A 12,657-nucleotide genomic window follows, 5' to 3' on the forward strand; every position below is an offset into this window, starting at 1 on the left:
ATCAGCATAAAGCTTTCACTCATTTCATTTTACATTTTGTATCCCAGACAATATAATATGCAGAGTACAGATCTTCCCAATATCTGTACATTTCTTTATTGGCTATCTTATCAAAGCCCATTTGGTCAAGAGTGATATATTAATTGGGCTTCACTGAATGTGTTTATATCTTATCCATGAGGTTTAGTGGACTTAGAAGTTATCCAAATTACGTATGGAGTAACTCCTGGTGTGCGGATTATGGTGGGCATTGCTTCCTGTGTAAAACATTTTTTATGTCAAGCATCTTATGCATCTATCTCAGTCATACCAGTTTAGATGAACTAGCAAAGTTATTGAACATATCAGCCTTCTCTCCCTCCGCATTTCCTGAATTATTTATATATCTGTAAAATATAGTTCTAGTCTGGATGTTGGGGGTGAAACGGAATTGGAAAATTTAGTAAAGGATGAAAGCATTTCATTTTTTTATCCACACTTTTCTGTTCTGTGTGGATCAAGAGCAATAATTCAGTATTCTTTAGCAAAACCACAAAAAGCAAAAAAACAGAAATCCAATGTCCAGTATCCAGAAATCCAGTATTCTTTATTCTAATTAATTTTAATCAAGCCTTTTATATCAAAACAGGAATTTCACTCAACAATTTACTTTGCTTTTTAACTTGAACTTTATGTCTACTTGGGGAGAGAGGAATGCTACATTTTACCCTTTGATTACTGGTGATCAGTAGTTGTAAGACGGTTGTTCATAAGTTCATAGGTTCATAGGTAGGTACTAGGCTATCGGCCCTGGGGCCTATACAAGCCCATCCAAAAAGGTACCCTGGCTTTTGCCACCCAAGAAAATTATTTTCCTGTGCCACGGTCGAGCAGAGCCACAGAGGTGATCCCCGGGGTGAATTTCCTATTTACCATGTATTGTATATTATATAGTCTGAGTTTTGTTTTTTTAAATCAGCACCACCAACGACTTGGATACACCTATGCCATTGGGGGCCTAATGAGGCTGGGATTACCATAAAATAGTGGAAGTTTGATATAATTCTGGCTAAGCTTAGTCATTTGTGGGCTGAAATGGCTAATCTTAAGCATGCCCTGGGTGGTTTCAAAACAGCAGTGGAGGAAGTGCCAGTCTTTTGTAGAAGCCATGCTGGGACATGACACTAAAAATAAGAATCACATTCAACAGCAGTTAATGACTTATGAAATGAATTCTCAGGAATGAATGAGAAAAGCAGAATATAGAGCTCACGTGTGTAATTTAAGAACAATGGATTACCTGAAGACAGTGAGGGCTATGAACCAATGCATTTGCCAGAACAAAACTTTAGTCTAGTACTAAATCACCCTTTTGATTTCCATTTATAGGTTAACTGAGACCATCCTGTGGGTAAGAAGAGCAGTTATAGGAAGCCAAAGCACTTAACACAAGCTTCCTCAGAGGGAATGTCTTGCTCTAAAGAACAGCAATTGAGCTAAAAGGTCTGTGACTGCAGATAATGTGGTCCACATAAAAAAAAATATCCACTTAAAATACAGTGGTGTAGAATCATAGATATAAGGGAGCTATCAGAAAGCAGATATACCAGCGTAGTTTGTATACTGAAAGGGTATCCCCAAATATAATTTGTATACTATGATGCAGACCATCACTTTTATAGGCATCAGATGGGAGATGCAGTGTGATTGGTCATGAATGAGCTGTTCAGGGAGGTTATTTATTTACTTTCATCCTGTGAAAATTAACAATGAGAAGAAAAACAGTGGTCAGCTACAGGTATCAGCCCCCCTCTAACTGAATATATAGCAACCCATAACAAATATGTGGAGAATACCATTATATTTGGCAGTTTGCACAGAGGTTAATGCTCTGAACTGGTAATGAGACATTTTCTTTAACAAATGCTATGTGGTTTGATTCCTTCCACCTTCATTTGCCTTTTGAGTGACTCTGAGTAAGTCATCTAACCAGACAATGCTTCAGGTTGTGTCCAGTAAGTTTACCTGATAAACAAATCTATACAATCAAATCAAATAAAAGACATGGTTTTAGGTGGTGTCTGCAACACAAGATAATCTTGTGTCCATGAATGCTACTAATCCCCATATTAACAAAGACAGAGGCTTTGATGAGCACAACCAAGAATGGGCAGATATGGAGTGGTCTTTTGGAGAAGGGGAGCTGCCTACAGAAGGAGAGATGCCACATTGCCTGTTTCAGTCACTTTAGTACTGCAAGGTAAGGTCAGATGGAGAGATTTATAGAAGTGCACAGGTATTTATGTAAGAGAAGATAACACTATTTTTATTGACTTTCTTGGAGCAACTATACCCCTTCCTACAGGACACGATACAAAATCTCATTACCTTATAAGATAACTGAGTTTTCAGTTCTAATGTCTTGCTTAGGTTTGCCACATTTCAAAGGGCAAGATCTTTATACTTGTGTGAGCATCTGAAGCATTTACTTGTTCCCGTTATTATTTCACACTGATTTTGCACAACACCGTTTTGCTCTTCTCCAGTTTTGTTTATTTTGTAGTAGTTGCTTAGAGGTTAGGGAGTTCTGCTTTTGATAATAATAGCTTCAAGGCATGCAGTCATATAACCTACATGTGGAACTACTTGGTCTGCCATTTCAGTTTTATCTTTGCTCCAGGCAGTGTCTTGATAGCCGTAATTATCGGTACACAGTTGTGGCAGTGCAGAGGACTGGAAAGTGAGAAAACCTGTACATAAACGTTCTGTATCAGGAAAGACTTGCACACTTGCTGATTCATGAATCTTGTTCAATTTAATGCATGCCCACTGTGTTTCCTTGATATAACCTGCAAGGCTGATCTTCCATCTGTACTTTGATCTGAGGGGTGGGTGGTTGTTAGACATCTTCACTGGGGTTAACAGTTTAGTATCATTAACATAGTTAAAAAAGGCATTTAGCAGCTATATGCATTCAGTGCTACAATGTTTATGTTACCAGGGTCAAGGCCACTTCAAAGGTCACGGTCATTGCTAGAAAAATGAGTCATCTTATATTTTGAAAACTCTGAGAAACCCTGATCAGTTTACACTAATGTTGATTTTCTTTTTAATCCTCACCATTACAGTAAGGAAAAATCATTTTCAAATTAGTGGATCATCTTTTTATAACCATACTCAAACTGTTGTGTTCAATCCACTGACTATGCAAAATTAACTTGATTCCCAAAGCGTTACTCCTGACATTATCATTGAAGCTTTTCCATGCTCAAATCAGGTCTTCTCCACACAACCATTATGACAAAGGGATCAAGTTAAGCTTGATAAGCCTTGACTGTTGCTTCTTTTAAAGGAATAAGCGACTACAACCAGTGGTTTAGGGGTTTAAAAAAGACTGCGTTCTATAACGTTGTAACAAATCCATCTAAAAACAACCTCAAGGTTATGCTGATAAATGTTAGGAGTCTTAACATGAAACAGCACAGTCCTCACCTTGGAAGACGCAGACATTTGTGCAATCATGGAGACCTGGTTCAAAGCTGTGGAGAGCACCACAGCCATACTGGGTTACACCTCCTTCCTCACATTCAGAGCACAAATTGAATGCATAAAAACGAAAGGAGACAGTGTACCAATATTCATGAAAGATAAATACACCTCCAGTTGGTTAAATAGTGTGATTCCTTGGAGATACTTTAGGTGAAATTAATTGTTGCTAGGACACCTATTCAAGTAATTGCCAGCTACAGGACCCCTTCAATAAATCAGGACACCCACTCTACCTATTTGGATCTACTTGAGTCTATCAAGATGCATCTGAAAACCATGGTTTTGGGTGACTTTAACTACCCATCCATTGACTAGGTAAATTACCCGTGCTCAAACTCACTTGCCCAAAGATTCCTTGACTTCACTAACTCCAATGCCCTGGACCAGCTGGTTCACACCCCCACAAGGGGTGTCAACATCCCAGATCTGTAGCTTATCAATATGGGGGACCACTGTAGCACCCTAATGTGAGGTCTTCCCTGATGAGATCTGACCACAAATTATCACCCCCCCCACAGCAGCAACTAAACTAAAAGACTTCTCCAAAGCAGATAAGAACCTCTTATGGGATGGTATAAATAGCTTTACTGCACCTCGCCCTCAGATGGAACTGGCAACTATGCTGAGATCTACAGCAGTGCTTTATCCAAACACCTATATAAATGTATTGACTCGGCTGTACCTGATAGGACCAAAACAAGCTCCTCAAGGAAGAGCAAACCTACGTTGTGGACAACTGCCATTATTGGGCTTTACAATAAGAGAAAGAAAATGCTGTCTAAGAGTAAGAGGGAGTGAGCTGGAAACTGGAAACACTCCCTCCTTAGCTTAAACAAATAAGACTTCTTGTGAAGTCTTCCAAAGCAAACAACAAATCCAAATTAGCTTCCTTAGCTAAGGACAACCACAAGGCATTATTTAGTTACATCCATAACCTAAAAGGAAAGGCCCAGATTTGTATTGAACTGGTAGTTAATAATACCACATATAATGAGCCTGTGGACATATCTAACCTGTTAGCTGACAGGTTCTGTGAAAACTTCACTCCCCTGTCCCTGCCACACATACCCCATGACATCCCAAACACCTGTCCCCTACCTTGTATCTCTAAAGGGCGGGTCATAAATGCCCTCTCTAAGGCTAAAAACACAACATCTATGGGACCTGATAATATCCCAGGCTTCATCCTACATGGGCTCAAACAACAATTAGCAACACCATTGGGTACTCTTCTCAATCATAGTCTAAACTCTGGCTTCAATGCAGAAGAATGGAAAATGGCAACTGTTATCCCCTTGCACAAAGGTGGTGCTTCTACTGACCCTGGGAGCTATAGACCTATTAGCCTAACTAACCTTATCTGCAAGGCCATGCAGTGAATCATCATGGAACTTATCAACAAAGATATAAGTAGCCTCCAAATACTTGACCCTACTCAGTTTGAATTTGTCAAAGGGAGATCATGCCTGTTAAACCTGTTGGACTTCTTTGAGACAGTCACCAAGGCCCTGGATGAGGGGAAATCTTCACATACAGCCTACCTAGGCTTAGCCAAGGCTTTTGACATTATCCCCTACTCAAGCATCATTGACAAACTCACTCCGATAGATATCAATCCTTATATCATTAGATGGGTCACTAACTATCTCACTGAAAGAAGCCATATAGTCAAAATAGCGGAATCCTCCTCCAACAGCAGACCTGTAACCAGTGGTATTCCATAAGGATCATTCCTGGGACCTCTACTGTTTGGAATCTATTTCTCAAACGTACAAGGAAAAACTAAAGGTCTGTGGCTGACAAAGTTTGCTGATGACTGCAAACTGGGAGTGGTCATAGAATCTCCAAACTATGTCAACATCCTACAAGAAGGTCTTACACAAACAAATGATTGGTGTCAAACTCATGGCCTTAAACTCAATGCAAAAATTGTATTATCATCCCTTTCAGTAAGAGAGATGCTCCTGCTGACTACCACATCAGTAGCAACATCCTAAGTATGCACTCAGTGGTGAGAGAACTGGGAACACAGGTTGAGAGCAACCTTACCTTTGATCATCATGTCTTCACAGTGGTAAGAAGGGCATTCTGTATTGGTCATCTCATAAGTAAGGGCATTGTCTCCAGAAAAAAAAAGTTATAACCTTCCTGTACTTTTCCCTCATCAGGCCAATAATTGTGTACAATGCCCCTTTTGGTATATACCTTTTCAAGCACCTGTAGCAATTGGAGAGATCACAAAGGTTCCCCACAAGAAAAATCAGCATCTGCCCTTTGTGGATCATCTGAAATCACTGTCACTTTATTCTGTTTCATACAGACTGCTCAGAGGCGATCTCTGCTTTGCATATAAGGCAATCTCTGAGCCTGCTTGATTGGAAATGCTGCATATCTGCAAGTCAAATGTACAAGGGTTACTAGCTCTAAAGACCTTAACTTGGTATTTGATATTAATAGAACCTTAAACTAATGTAATAAGGCCTGTTGATTAAAAGCTTCATTTGGAAGTTTTGACAGGAAAACTTGGTTATTTTGCTTTTTTTCCCATTGGGATTATTAATATTTGAGGTGATTGAGCAGCATTACTGCATTTTAAATCATTTTTTTTAATTTAATTTTCAAATTTAGTGCCATTTTGTATGTTAAACATTTCTGACAGGAATGTTTCACAGTTTATGATTTATTTCTTGTCTAATACTGTTTTGTGGTGTATCTATTCATTTGGACTAAAACTGTCCTTTTTAATATTAGCAAATCAGGGGACTTTTGTGCATGGATTTAGTTCTCACTGCAGTATTCAGAATAGTATCCCTACAGAACAGTCTTTAGATTACTATTTATAGAGAGCATAGCAGGACTCATCCATCTTTTCACTGGTACACCCAGAATTGGTATTGAGGTGGCTAGTTTCTTGTCGCCTGACATGATGGACGCAGATACAGTGCCCCCCTGCCACCATATATCCCATGTGCACCAAAACCACATAGAAATAAGTCAAGAAATATGCCTCAGCCTATGACGTGTGACTTTGCAGTAGCCTTTAGCAGACTATTGGACAGCTTAACTTCTTTTAACTATAGGTCCACTGTCTGGTGGTAGTACCACAAGTCTGCATGACACAGTTTGTTTATTTTATTTTATTTTACAGTTTGTTTACAGGGATAGTCCATTTGGACAAGAAGAGTCCATTTTCATTGGAGTCTCAGGGAGAAAAGCTCCATGATAACAATATAAGATAAAGATAATACATTCATGCAATGCATAAAAAGTTACAGTTGAAGTGAAAAATACAGTTAAAAAAGAAAAAAAAAGCTCACATATATACACATATATAAATATAAAAAAAAAATGGTGCATATTGCTGTTAAGCTGGGGCATAATACTGTTAGATTTGTTACACACTGGAAATATTAAAGAGCTGGCAAATAGTTTTACAGGAAATCTTGGAAGAGTTAAAAGAAAGATAGGGGGATGATGATGGGTGTTAATTGTTGAATGAAGGAAAGGTGGGACAGTAAGAAAAAAAAGAAGTATAAGAGTAGGAGTAAGATAAGAAAAAGAAAGGTGCTAGTATCAGTTGAGCTCAGCATGATGAAAGACAGGACTAGAGAGAGGTACAGGAGTATGAAAAATGGGAGAAGTAAAAAGGTGAGGCATGTGGGATGAGAGCAGGAACATTCCCAGAGGGTTTTAAGATGGGAATGAAGAAGGGTCTTAAAGGTAGGGAGGTTATGGGTAGTACAAATGAGAGGTGGCAGGGAGTTCCAGAGGTGAGCAAGGGAAAAGGATAGTAGCTTTTTGCCAGGTGGTTGATCAGGCTTGTGCAGTTCAAGCAAATTTTGGTTATTGGATCTTAAATGTATATTGGTTAGATGCATTTTGAAAGAGGAGGCAAGGGAGGGGCAGATAAAGGGATTGAAGATGAGATTATGGAGATGACTAAGTTGAATGTAGGTAAGATGACTGGGTAGTTTAAGCCAATTTAGTTTGTGTAGGGCACTGCAGTGGTGAGAGGAGGACTTGTGGCCAGTAGCAGACTTAGAAATTTTGTTGTAGCAGGAGGATATTTTAGTCTTTAGAGAAGATTGAAGGTTAATAAGAAGTGGGGCACTATATAGAATAGACGGAGTGAGGTAGGTGGAAGAGAGTACAAGCTTAGTATTGGATGAGATGTGAGCAGACTGAGTTTCTGGTGAGTTTTCTTTATATTAGTTAGTAAGTGGGTATCGAATTTTAACTGTTCATCATTGAGGACTAGAAGCTTTGCATGTGATGCTACCTCAAGAGCGGTATTGTTTTGACTAGTAATGGAGAATGAGTTATTTTCTATAATGGTACTTTTTGAAGGGGAAAATAGCATGATTTTAGTTTTTGATGCGTTGAGTGATAGGTGGTTATCTAACATCTAGCGTTTGGTGTAAGAGTAAGCATCCTGAGTTAGTTTTAAGAGAGTGGAGGTGAAGTGGCAGTGCAAATGATCGTAGAGTCATCTGTATATTGAATAAGTTTAGCATTAGGAATGTTCTTGTGGAAGTCCTTTATGAACATGTTGAACAGTAGGGGACCCAGTATAGAACACTGGGGTACACTGTGGGAGTATTAAGGAAGGAGGCGGTGGCTTTTTTCCATTTGACAGTTTGTTATCGGTTGGAGAAGTAACTAGAAAACAAGTTGATGGAAGAGTGGGATAGGTTTAGATTAGAGAGCTTGGATAGGAGAAGGTTATGGGAGATAGTATCAAAGGCCTTGGATAAATCCAGAAGCAGGGTCGACACTAGGCAGCCAGAGTCCTGGGCTTTATTGACGGTTTCGAGGAAGGAAAGGAGAGTGGTAGTGGTACTGTGGCCAGGTCTGAATCAATGTTGTGTGGGGGTAAGGAGGTGGTTGTCTATGAGGCAGGGTAAGAGTTGAAGGTGGATACATTTTTCAAGAACTTTTGAGATAGGGGATAAGATGACGATTGGCCAAAAATTGGGAATGTTGTTGTTGTTGCCCCCTTTATGAAGGGGTATGATAAAGGCCTTTTTCCAGAGTAGTGATACATAGCTTGTTTGGATAAACCTGGTTTACTAGAATGGAGATGGGAAAGGCAATGGCATCAGCAGCTATTTTGAGGAAGTAGGGTGAAAGGTCATCATGGGCATTTGAGCATAGTTTCAGTTTCTGAAGGATTTTTTTTATGGTGGAGATAGGAATGGGTTTGATAGTAAAGGAGGGGGCTTGAAAGGTGGTAGTGTTTGGGTTGAAGAGATAGGTGGAGGTGGAATTGAAGATTTGTTGGGGAAGGAGGTAGTTAGTTTGGCTATAGAATCAATAAGAGCCAGAAATGTCCTCCAGGGCTGTACCAGTGCCTGGTTCAGGTATGGGAGAACAAAACTCTTTAGATTCAGTGGAAGTCAGAGGTATGGAATTTGTTGCCAGTGTTGATATACCTCCCCCCGAGGATTCTTTCACTTGTGTAATGCATACAAAAACAGACAGAAGACCCATCGTGTTGCAGGACATTAGTCTTTGACATTGTTTTCACCTGAGTTGGTAGCTATGGCTAAATCCAGTCTTCAGGCAGTTGATTACAGGTTGCAAACCCAGGTTATGAGTAATGTTGATGTTCATACTCCCTTTCAACCACCCAGGGTTCCTGACTTTGAAAGGGATTTGGAATCTGGTGTTTCAGAGTGCCAGGATCTGATCAGTCAGCTTCTTTTGTGGATGAACAGGTGTAAAAACCCAAACAAATATTTTTCTTTCCCAAATATTGTCTAGATTTAGGGATGTATTCATTTGGGAGCATCTCTGGCTGCTCCAGAGGTCAGCAGGATATATGATCTTGTAAAGGATGAAGCCCTGGATGTAGCGACCTTCCCTCCATTAATACCAAAGTTGGAGGATGCTAAGAAAGCTTGCAATTCCCATCTACTGAATGAGCCTTTGCCTTAAAAAGTATTTAAGAAATTCAGGGTGTGCACCACCATGCTTGTTCTCCAAGCCCCCTTGTCTGCAGATCCTTCTAATGTGCCCCTGATGACATCTTCCAACAAAAAGACTATGAGCTGGATTCAATAAAGCCTACATGATTCACTAAGACCATATGAATGTCTCGCCATGATGCACACACAATAGCATGCCATTTTAGATTCAGTAAACAGCTCTATGCAGTGTATAGAGCCACACAAATACATAGACACCATGGTATGCTAATTACAGCATAAGCAGCTGAACTGTATGCTAATCAACCAAACCAAGATGGAGGACCTATTCAACAAGCTATAAAGCAACTGTGTAGACTCAGTGCTGGTTTTCCCTGTGAATTCCAAAACCTATTGGAATACAGCCATAAAAAGGAGTCTACACAGAAAGAATGTTAAGGGCTGCTGTTGCTTTAATTCATGTGTATGTGCAACAGGCCGAAGGCTATGCTGCTGCTGCTGTAAATAGACCATGGCCAGGAGGAAGTAGGGTTTTTAGACCTCATTTAACTTATCACAATCTGCATGAGGTGGAAATTGTAGAGCACTGCAGGGTGGACAGAAACACACTACAGGAATTCTGCAACTTCCGTTGTTCTCAACTCAGACCAAGGGCCAGCATCCTACATCAGTTCCTGAATGCTATGCACCAACATGCCAGTGACTACATATATTTTACCTATACACCTAAGGACAGGGACAGAAATATGCAGCTGATACCCTGTAGCACACTATCCTGCAGTACTGGGTTCCATAAACTGTACACATATAGAAATCACGACACCACCCACGAAACAGGGATGAGTGTACATAAATAGAAAGGGCTTCCACTCCATTAACTGCCGAGTCATGTATAATACTAAGGAAGCCATCTTCAATATGTGTGCAAGCAACTAGGCAGTTAACACAACTCACATATCCAGTACAACTCCCAGCTGTATGAGATGTTTACTAGGGGTGATATCCTACAGGGTCATTTACTGGGAGATGCAGGTTATGCACTGGAACTGTGCCTGATGACACCCATCAGAAATGCGCACAAACTAACTGAAGAATACTGTAACAAGGCACATGCTCAAACAAGAAATATCATTGAGTATGTGTCTGGGCTGCTGACATCATGGTCCCAGTGCCTAGATACATCTGGGAGAGCCCTGTAGTGCAATCCACATACATTTACTGAAATCTTCACCATCTGTGCCATGCTTCACAACATCATCCTGAGAAAACAGCTTCAGTAAGATAAACAAGGGGAAGGGGCACCCTTCCCACCACCACTGGCCAGGTCACCACAGCCCCATGTAGGTGTGGAGTAAGAGGGGGAACCAGCAGCTGCTGTGAGTGTAGGCAGATGTAGGCATGCTCAATATGCCCTCACACTGGCTAAAAGGCAACAAATAGCACACTCACTCACCACCTAAGGGACTAAAACCTTCATTCTATGCAGATATATAAGTAATACAGATGCCAGGCAATGCTCAAAACCTTTACTTACCCATGTAATGGCTGCGTACTCCTAGCATCAGACAGATTCAGCCCTGAACTAAAACTATAGCAGCTGCCAGATTTACAAGATAAGTGTTGAACTTGGAATAGTAAAAATAATGTGTAATAATACAAATGAAAGGCATATCCTTGCATACTGTTACTTGGTAATGTAAATAAGTAAAAGGTGGCTGATTTTTGCAGCAATGGCTTCAACATGTGAGAGCAATGACTTATGTAAATACATGTGTCCTCTATCAAGTAACAGACCTCAGGAATCAAAGATTCACATGTTCATACCTCTCAAAAGTATTGATAGTCACAGAATGTCTTAAGTTTGGCCTCATACTTTTGCACTGGCAAATGACTAAAGAGAGAAGTTAGAAATTTATGACACACATTTCAGTTTCAGATTTCACATCCCTCAGAAAAATCTTAAAAGTAGTGATGCAAAAACTGTATTCTATCAACTGTCTAACTTTGTAAGACCACAATGTTTAAAAAGTCCCCCTATTGTTCAGAATTTGTCCCACTTTTATTTATGGCTCGGTCCAGCATTGTTGCTGTAAGAGTGTGGGAGGTATGTACACATTACAAAAATCTGTAAGAAGGCAGAACAATTAGCAAAACAGCATCACAAACACAGAAATATTAAGCACTAAGTCAGATATGCACCCTGAGCATCATGCATACACTTTATATATCCCTGAATCCAAAAGATAGAAAACAAGTATATAGCACAGTTATCATCATTTGCATAGGGTTTTGTGTGCGGGAGGGGAACAGGATGAGTAGGCTGACACAAAAGGTGAGTGTGTCTGAGTAAGAAAGAGAAACATGCAGATATTTGGATAAAGTATCAAATGGTCACTGAGACAGAATGAGCTTTAAATCTCACAAGTGACCCACGTAACTATGTGTGTGTGTCTGTCTATATAGACACTCTAGGTGAAATTAGTATGTGAGTGTCGGCAAGAATACAGCCAAGCTCTGTGCTAGCTCTACATCTTGGTATGTCGGACATGTGTGAGCCATGCATGACAGAGGTGAAGGTTCATCATCATCATACCCGACCACTAGAACTGGCTCTGCTAGGAGTTGCACTGGCATCTCCACACCCATTGTCAGGTGCACTGCTGCTACCTGAATGTGACTGATGTTTGCTGGATGAGCTCCCTTCACAAGTACACCCAGGACCATGACCCCATGGCCTACCATGTCTGGGTGTGGACACCTCAACCACTGATGGAGCAGGGAAAGTAGTGCCACTACAGGAGCATGATTGGGCATGGCCACATTGGCTAACATCAGATGGTGTGGCTGACCTACACCCATGTGGATACTGTCCCTCTCCCAGCAGAAGTTCTATCACGGACATCGCCCATTCCAATGTGTCATTCATCCGAGCCATTGAATTGGCAACACAGTGGAGGCAGTCATGCATGCCAGCCTGTGCCACATCTACAACTCTAAGTAATTCCTTGAAGGCCCTATTAGAACATGCCTGCACCTCCATGATGGCCCTAAACATACATTGAGTGGCATGGAAAGACAAACCTGGATCAGCTGCAGGATGGACAGCAGACCTCTTGTGAGTACCCCTAACAATCCTCCTGTGTGGCACCTTGCCCACATTCTGGCTACAGCCAGAGTCAGCAGACAATGAAGCCACAGTAAC

The 12,657-nt window shown here is 40.6% G+C and overlaps 1 protein-coding gene across 1 annotated transcript in view; it reads left to right on the plus strand.

Moving 5' to 3' along the window:
• The window catches only part of LOC122800805 (arrestin domain-containing protein 3-like), a 537,540-nt gene that overhangs the window by 465,210 nt on the left and 59,673 nt on the right, over positions 1-12,657 (plus strand). The window lies entirely within an intron of this gene.

This window comes from Protopterus annectens, chromosome 4.part1, assembly GCF_019279795.1.
Source record: "Protopterus annectens isolate FY-2018-M chromosome 4.part1, PAN1.0, whole genome shotgun sequence".
Lineage (NCBI taxonomy): Eukaryota > Metazoa > Chordata > Ceratodontiformes > Protopteridae > Protopterus > Protopterus annectens.